The sequence below is a fragment of the Impatiens glandulifera genome, chromosome 9 (genome assembly GCF_907164915.1).
Source record: "Impatiens glandulifera chromosome 9, dImpGla2.1, whole genome shotgun sequence".
In the NCBI taxonomy this organism is placed as follows: domain Eukaryota; kingdom Viridiplantae; phylum Streptophyta; class Magnoliopsida; order Ericales; family Balsaminaceae; genus Impatiens; species Impatiens glandulifera.
In genome coordinates, this window is record NC_061870.1 from 20,369,606 (window position 1) to 20,379,740 (window position 10,135).

At 26.4% G+C, this 10,135-nt stretch overlaps 1 non-coding gene across 1 annotated transcript; it reads right to left on the minus strand.

Moving 5' to 3' along the window:
- Window positions 1-1,050: 1,050 nt before the first annotated feature.
- Window positions 1,051-1,122, minus strand: TRNAQ-CUG. The gene has a single exon. It is a non-coding gene; the product is annotated as a tRNA-Gln (tRNA).
- Between the last annotated feature and the right edge of the window lie 9,013 nt (window positions 1,123-10,135).

Genomic DNA, 10,135 nt, shown 5'->3' on the forward strand with positions numbered 1-10,135 from the left:
TTAACAATAAAATTCATTTTACTTTTATTTTTATTATTCTCATTTTTATCCGATTCGACTTAAAGTTAAAAAATAAGACGCGGATTGGTGAATTGACACACTACTGTCACGTTAGCGTCGAGGTGTGATGACTTGGTTGTCATGTTATCTAATACTACTTACTCTTGCCAACAAAGTAAACAAACTTGTATTATTCTCAAAATATTGATTTTGAATTTCTAGATATAATTATAAAGAGCACTTCAATTTGATTTATGATGCAAGTTTCAGAAATTAAAATAAATATAAGGTTTAATAACAAAATCTCTATATTTATTTTCAAATAAAAATAAATGTAAGGATTTTCAGTTTATTTTTGGAAGTGGGGAACCAATTGAAAGGAAGTAGAGTGACACACTCACGACTTGTGGCAGGATGGACTCACAACTTCCCGTGCATGGACACATCTATTACACACCTTCTAGAAAAAATAACGAAGCATTGAAATAGAGTTAATGATTCAACAAAAATAAATGCTTACCTAGGATAATTTGATACATTGAAGAAGGCTTCGCAAAGTATCCGTAGTCATCGAGTTTTCTCTCGCTGCCATTGCTCACTACTTTAACTCAATATAATTCAACAAAAATAAATGCTTACCTAGGATAATTTGATACATTGAAGAAGGCTTCGCAAAGTATCCGTCGTCATCGAGTTTTCTTTCGCTGCCATTGCTCACTACTTTAACTCAATATCGCTTCTCACTCTTAAAATGAGAGTGTATACCAAGGAAAAATAAATAAATGCTTACCTAGGATAATTTGATACATTGAAGAAGGCTTCGCAAAGTATCCGTAGTCATCGAGTTTTCTCTCGCTGCCATTGCTCACTACTTTAACTCAATATAATTCAACAAAAATAAATGCTTACCTAGGATAATTTGATACATTGAAGAAGGCTTCGCAAAGTATCCGTCGTCATCGAGTTTTCTCTCGCTGCCATTGCTCACTACTTTAACTCAATATCGCTTCTCACTCTTAAAATGAGAGTGTATACCAAGGAAAAAATATTAGGTCCTACCGAGAATTGAACTCGGGTTACTGGATTCAGAGTCCAATGTCCTAACCGCTAGACCATAGGACCATTTTGATTACTTAATATTTTATTTACTCATTAAAATATTATTACCTAAGAAATTCTAACCAAATATTGACCACGTTGTCTTGATTTTACAACGACAATAATCATGATGAAACACTCATTTAGTTTGAATAAATGAAGATTTGAGAAAGACTTATATTTATGCTAATGATGTTAAACCATTACTTAATTTGACAAATTGCAATTTTGTTTCTCGCATTCTTATAGACTTATTGATTGACTCTTTTTCGAGTCTTGTTTTGAATGATTTATATCTCACAAACTTATGGAAAAAGGTAGAGTTTATGTGTTGAAAAATTATTTTATTTTAATTAAAAAAATATTAGTTTAAAATTCGTGTATACTACGAAAAAAATTTAAGGTTAACATTACCATAAAACACAAAACAAATTATTTGAAAAAATTAATCAAAACAAATATAATTAATCAAAAAGAAAAACTTTATGAATGAAGTAAAGTGGGGTCAACGACCCTACTAACACCCATGGTGTCCCTTCTTCGAGCGTAATTGAAAACTTCCCTTTTTTGTGTATCATGATTTCCGTACAAGGAAAATGTTATACTTTTTATACGATCACATTAACTAGATTTGAAGATTGAATTGAGGCTAAACTAGGGTTTATGTAAGCCTAAGATAATTTTATAGTTAAAATCTTAATTTCTTTTAAGAAAAAACTTCACTAAAACCGCATTACACTTACAAATGGAACAATTTATATGAAGTAGTTTTATTGGCATTAAATTATCAATGACTTTACATGACACATATAGCAGCTTGTATGTAAGCTACTTATAATTCTTGTGTTTTAATAAGAAAGTAAAGTCCAATCGGGGATCATGGTTACTAGGTGTCATCAGTCATCAGTCATCAAGGCCGGCCAGAATTTGGGGCCAAGGCAAATTTAAATTTTGGAGCCCCTAAAATAAAATAAAAAATTAATTTTAATAATATAAAATAAGATATAAATGGTTAATATATTATAATACGAAAATAAGAGATTAAAAAGGAGATAAAAAGTTATATATATATTGTATAATATTTATTTAATATTAAAGGAGAAAAAAAGGGAAAAAAATAAGATTAATAATATAATACTATTAAATATTAAAAAATAGGAGCCTTATAAAGGTGGGGCCTATGCAAACAATATGACCAATTTGAACTTGGGTTACTAAATTTAGAGTCCAATGTCCTAACCGCTAAACAATGTGACCAATTTCAACACTTAATATTTTATTTCATTATTCACCTCCATAAATAATATATTACAATTAATATTCGAAACAATTCCAACTAAATATTGACCACAAGTCCAAATTTAAACACTGAAAAAGGTCCATAATAATCACATCACCTTTATCGAATATTTGAATACTTGTATTTATGTTACCGATATTAAACAGCTAAGTGAAAGGAACAAATCGTAATTTTATTTTTCGAAAACTTATAGAAGACAGGTTGATCGACTCATCTTCGAGTCCTGTGTCGGGTTATTTATATTTATCAAAAACTTATGCAAAATGGTAATTTTTTTTTGGAAAGAGTAACTCCTTTTAGTTAGACGATATTACCGTGAAACTCGAAAAAATTAAAAATAATCAAGATGTATAGCAAAATAAAACACACTAAATTATGATATAATTAAATCAATCAATCAAAACAAAGATAATTATTCAAGAGGAAAAACTTTGCTATGCACTCAGAATATGGGCGAACTAAGTGAACTGGGTCATCGACCCTACTAACACCCTTGAGGTCCCTTCTTCGGCCATAATTGAAAGCTTCCCTATTTTGTGTATCATGATTTCTGCATAAGGGAAATGTTATGTTCGGTATACAATCACTTTAACTAGATTTTAAGGTTGAATTGAAGATGTGATTGTGTTTATTTAGGCCTAAGACAAATTTTATAAGATTTTCAAGGAAAAACTTCAATAAAACTGCATTACAACTTAAAAATATATATGAAGTAGTTTTATTGACATGAAACCATCGTTGACTTTACATTATACATATAGCAACTTCTATAACATATATAAATGCATGTAAGCTACTAGTAATTCTTATGTTTTAATAAGAAAGAAAAGTCATATTAGTTAAACATTATCATAAGAAACTCACTAAAAATTATATATCTAGGATTTCCATAACATTATGCAGCTGGAGCAATATTAGCTCTGTTCGTCATCATCATCGCCCTCGAATTCTTTACCACCATCATAAACATAACAAAATACTTAATTGGCTCTCCATCAATCAACCTCAAACTACTAACCATGTGAGCTAGCTCCCTTTTTTATTTATATCAAAACCTCATCTATCTCGCCCTACATATTTAAATAGTTTTTAGCCTTAACAATAAACGTCATTTTACTTTCTTTTTATTCTTCTCATTTTCATTATCCGATTCGACTTAAAGTTAGGAAATAAGACGCGAATTGGTGAATTGACAAACTAGTGTCATGTTAGCGCCAGGAGGTATGATTACTTGGTTGCCATGTCAACTAATGGTACTTACTCTTGCAAACAAATTAATTAAACAAACTTGTATTATACTCAAAACATTGATTTTGAATTTCTAGATATAATTATAAAGAGCTCTTCAATTTGATTTATGATTCAAATTTCAAAAATTAAAATAAATGTAAGGTTTAATAACATAATTTACGAAAATCTCTTTATTTATTTTTAAATTAAATAAATGTAAGATTTTTCAGTTTATTTTTGAAAGTGGAGGGAAATGTAGAGTGACACAATCACGCTTGTGGTAGCAATGAGATGGACTCACAACTTCCCGTGAAAGGACACATCTATTACACGCCTTCTAGAAACAATTATATAAAAAAATATTCTTAATTTTCTAATTATCCAGATTATCGGGTCGAGAGCTGTGGTTAATTTGGATATATATGTGAGAGTAAATGGATACTTGGGTCAGATTATGGGTTGACTCACTTATAAACTTAAAACGGTTAAAAATAAAAATAATAATGGTATATGTATGTTTTGAACTTGCAACCTAACAATACAAGTACAACTCTTTAACCAACTAGACTAATATGACTTTATATTTTAAATTTAACATCAAATTTGATGAACGATGAACATTCTTAACAAGTTCAACTTTTTAACAAACTAATATATATATATATATATATATATATATTTTCAAAGTATCCGGATTGCCAAGTCGAGAGCTGTGGTTAATTTGAATATATATGTGAGAGTAAATGGATATTTGTGTTGGATTGTGGGTTTATCCGCCCATAAACTTAAAACAAGTATGTTTCGAACTTGCAACCTAACAAAACAAGTACAAACCTTTAACCAAGTGTGATTGAATTTGGTTTGCCGATAATAGACCGGTAACAATTGAAAGTGGTTAAAAAATATAAATCAAATATTTGATTGACCAAAGTGTAAGGTCACAATGCTAAATGTTAAAAAAATATGAATCAAATATTTGATAAACCAAAGTGAAATTGTAAGGTCACGAGATGAGAGGTTCATTAAAAAAAAAATATGTGATAAAATATGTGAGAAGATGAGTTATTTTATCAAAGTGTATAAAATATGAAATTAGAGTGTTCTATTTTTTATTTTAATATATTATTCGTGTTTTTTTAAGAATTTTAAACATTGAGTACATATTCTTATAATTTTTTTTTATTAATTTTTTTTGTTTATATTTTTATCCGTGTGTATCGCACGAGAATTTTCATAGTTATGATAATGTTGGAAGAGAATTACGTGACATAATAAAATAATTTATATCTTTTCTCTCACATTTTTTTTTTACTTTTTCCAACTCATTAGTTGATGTTACGTCATTACTCTCTCATTCCCTCCCCAAATTATAATAAAGACTAAGGGTATGCTTGTTTGAGGGTTTTGTATTAGGTAATGGAAAAATGAATAATATGTGATATTTGATAATAGTATATAATTAATGAATAGTAAAATGATTACCTTATTCTAAGGATTTATTCAATCCTCTTCAATTTGGAAGCTATGCAATTTTATTTATTTCATTCCTCTTCCATTTAATCAAACCTTATCTTTTGGTTCTCTCATCACCTTCTTCTTTTCAATCATCTTCTCCAACTCCACCAACTTTCTCTCTATAATTACAATCATCTTCTCCCGCCGATCATTTCTTCTCGTATTTCTACCACTGGCACGAGCACAACATAAACCCTAAACCTAGCTGGTAAATTTCTCTTACTTTTAGTTTGTGAAGTTAGTTGTTCTACAAATTTTGTATGTACGGTAAACCTCGATAAATTAATACCCTTGGGACCGGGAAAAATTATTAATTAATCGATAAATTAATAATTTATTAATTTATCGAGATATTCTGAATTTTAGTAAATTAAATAAATTCCTGAATGTAATTAAATTATAGTTGCATGAATTTAAATAAATTATAGATGCATGAATTTAAATAAATTAAATACATTAATGAATATTACTAAACATAATTCATTCATGAGTTTAAACTAAGTTCATTAATATAAATAATAATTAAATAAATACATTTATGTACCTATACATAGTTGTAGTACTGTATACTGTATATAATATTGTATAAGTAGAAACAAAAAAATATAGCAATATTTACAAATGTTGTATACAGTAATATCATGACGTCTCATCTCAAAGGTGTTAAAAAATTAATCATGACAATACATCTTAGAATAAATTACATTAGAGTCTTATTATAAAAGTACTCTTAGAATAAATATCTATAATTTTGATATAATTTTGATGTAATATAAAACTATTAATTTATATATTATATGGGACTTATATGCATTAATAAAAATATATTATCTTATAAATTTAGTTAATTATTAATTTATCTTAATGGTCCCGAGTTGGGACTACAAAAATTTATTAATTAATCGAGGTTATTAATTTATTGATGTTTTATTGTATTACTGATGATATCTTCGACCAGGACTAGATATTCAAAAGAATGAACTTTTTATTTACAGGACTAGATATTCAAAAGAATGAACTTTTTATTTACATTTTCATTTCATGGGATTAGAATTTTTTTGGAGCATTCAATCTATCAGAATATTCTTCTTCTCAGTCTTGTTTCAGTTCTGTAATGTTGTAGGCAATTACTTATTGCAAAAATATTATTTTTTAAACTCTGGCTCATACGGTTTAGGAAATGAATTCCACTTAGTCTTGAACTGGACTTCGAATCATTCTTTCAGGAGTTGAACCGAAAGGAAGCTAACTGAATAGAATAGGCGAAAACAGAAGAAGGAGATTCCCGATCAGGAATAATTTTCTTACTGATCGATAGTAGAGGCTCCAATTGATGGAAAATCTTCATCAAATAGTTGGACTTCATCCTTAAAAAATCAAGTTCAAATCCTCTTTGCCTGTCTAGACTCAAATCTAGGAATGTTGAAACCGTTTGTTTGTAATTTTGAATAAGGTGAATTCTTTGAAAAGTGATCAAATGGTGATAAAATGCTTACTGTGACGAACTTTAAACTATGACCATATATGAACGCAATGATTGATATTAGCTACTGTAAGGTGTTTCATTATTCACTTCCTTAATAATTGTTTGGTTGGAATTTTTTAAGCAGATTACTGACATTAATTTGTTCAACAACACAAGCGGAACACAAGCGGTACTGTTGCAACTAATTCTTTTGCATTTCTTTTCTCCAAGTCAAATGAAGGACTGGAATTTTCTACATTAAATAACCTAATTCTACTAGGAATTAGAATAACATGTATGCTGCATACTCTAAAAGCGGATTAACATTGCCAAGTCATTTGAGACGATCTTTTGTGCTTGGATTTGTTCATCCATCTTCTAATCCGTAAATTAGTTATGAAATCAACTGTTTATGTTTGCTTTTGTGCACATAATTATTTTAAAAAACAGTTAATTGCATTTAGATCAAATGTTGGATTTTGTTGTATCTAGATCATTTCATTATTTTTTTTTATATATATTTTAAAGAATAATGGTGAATGTAGTGGTGAAATTAGCTAATGCAGTTTTTTTTTTTTTTTTTTTTTTACATGGATGATTAAAACCATTTCTAGTTATATAATCAAGTTTATGCTTTTCTTTTGTGTCTCATCTCATCTTGTCTTGAATTTATTTATCCTTTGATCCTTTAAGAGAGCTGAATTGATCCTTTTGATTTCCTACATTCAATTTTCTAGTATCACCAAATTCCTGGTTTTGAAACATAAACTTTGAAAACATAAACTTTATAACCTGAACTTCCAGTAATCTCATCATAAACCACAGTCTCCATCTGCCTTTGCTCAATCATCTCTTCAGTATCCTTGTTAAAACCAGCACCAGACCACATTTATGGACAGAACTCTTATTTCCAACAATACTGTCTCCCAAATGACGTCCAATTTAATTAGTTTGCACAGAAATAACCAAAATGATCCCAATTTTACCATTTTGTATAGTTATTTTTATTATACTAATTTAAAATAATCATAATTAAAATTAAAATTAAAATTAATTAACATTATAATTTAAATGATAAAAATATTATATACAATAAAAAAAAATATTAATATTTACTTTTTTTAACGAAACACTATCAATGATAATTGTAATAGTAACTAGTTCCAACCATGTAGTACACTTGAATCGATCATATAAATTCGTATTCTCCACCTTTATCAATCTCATTCTATTCTCATTCTTTTTTATTTATTTTTTCTATAAGGAGATATCAACCCAAAAAAATATTTTAGTTTTTTTATAAACATAAAATATATTAGCTTTCGTAAAAAAAAAGTTTTTTTATCTAAAAGTTGATCAAACTATTTTGTATAACTTTATCTAAAATTTATTATTTTTATTAATTTTTTACTTACAAAATCATAAAAAAAGATAAAAAAATACTTGTCTATATATATATATAATAATGTTTAAAATTTAATTTCCGGGTCGAGACACGTGGTTAATTTGCATCTTAGTGTGAGAGTAAATGAGTACGCCCGTACAGAGAGTAAATGAGTACGCCCGTACAGGTAATATCGGTGTCGGTTTGAATAAGAATGCGAATAAGACTTTTTATATTCTTTCTTCCATTTCTCTCTCTAATTAATAAATAAAATATTTAATTAACATTAATAATTTAATAAATTTTAAGATTTATATTAGAATAATAAGTGTTCATTAATAATATATATATATATATATATTAATAATTATACACCATTTCTTAAATTATATAAAAAAATTATTCTTTTTTTTATCTTTATCCTTAATTAATTAATATATATATATATATATATATATATATCAATAATTCTACACCATTTCTTAAAATTATATAAAAAAATTTATTCTTTCTTCTCTTTCTCTATAATTAATAAATAAAATGTATAATCAACATTAATAATTTAATAAATTTTATTATAAATTATATTAGAATAATAAGTGTTCATTAATAATATATATATATATATATATATATATATATATATATATATATATATATATATATATATATATATATATATATATAATTCTACACCATTTCTTAAATTATATAAAAAAAATTATTCTTTTTTATCTTTATCCTTAACTAATAAATAAAACATTAACAATTTAAGAATTAATCAATTTTAAGAATAAAAATTTAATTTAATTATATTAATATAATAAGTGTTCTTAATTTTTTTAATATATATATATATATATATATATATATATATATATATAAATAATTCTATTTGTATTAATTATTTTTATATTATTATATTATATATATGGACATTTTTTAAAATTATATATATATATATATATATATATATATATATATAAATATATATATATATATATATATAAATCTATTTAAAACTTTATTTTTGATATATTTAATTAAAAATAAATGACTATTTTTTGATTATTTGTCTACAATTTATATTTTATGGGTAACTAGTATTTTTTATAATGAAAAAATAGTTAAAAATAAAATAATCTTTTAATTATTTATCTACATTTTATATTTAACACAAAATGATAAATAATATTTTTATATTGAAATTATAGTTTTAACTTATTAATAAAAATAGTTTAATATTATTTGTGAATTTTATAAAAATAAATAAAAAAATTAAAATTTCAAAATTTTATTAGTTATAAAATATATACAACAACATACATACACAAAATTATAAATAAAACACATGAATCATAAGTGGTCTAATGGTTAAAGTCATCATCTTTCACTTTAAGTAAATTATATTTGTGAATAAGAGGCCCACACTTGAGACAAGAGTTCGAATCATTGCAAATGCAAATTTAAATATATTATATGTGTGAATAAAATGTCGGTAATAAATGAGAGGTGGTTGATTTGACGCGGGATAAGAGGTCGGTAACAAAAGATGAGGCTAATAACATTGGATTGTGAATTCAATTGAGATTGTTGGTTGATTTGCCGAGAGATAAGAGGCCGATAATATTTGTTTGTTAAGGATAAGAGACTTGTGAAAGTGTGATTGAGATTTGTGGTTGGTTTTCCGAGGGATAAAAGGTCGGGTAACAAAGGACAAAGGATCGTGAGGTCGATTGAGATTGGTGGTTGGATTTCCGATTAGAGAGGTCGATTGAGATTTAGTGAAATAATGAAAGTATGATTGATATTTGTGGTTGGTTTTCTGAGGGATAAGAGACTAATAATAAATGATCGTAAGGTCATTCGATTAGAGAGGTCGATTGAAAATTGTGATTGGTTTACTATGTGATAAGAGATGCCGATAATATCTGTTTACTATGTGATAAGAGATGCCGATAATATCTGTTTACTATGTGATAAGAGATGCCGATAATATCTGTTTACTATGTGATAAGAGATGCCGATAATATTTGTTTGCTAAAAGGATAAGAGACTTATGAAACAATGAAAGTATAGTTGATTGAGATTTATGTTGATATTTGTGGTTGGTTTTCCGAGGGATAAGAGACCAATAATAAAT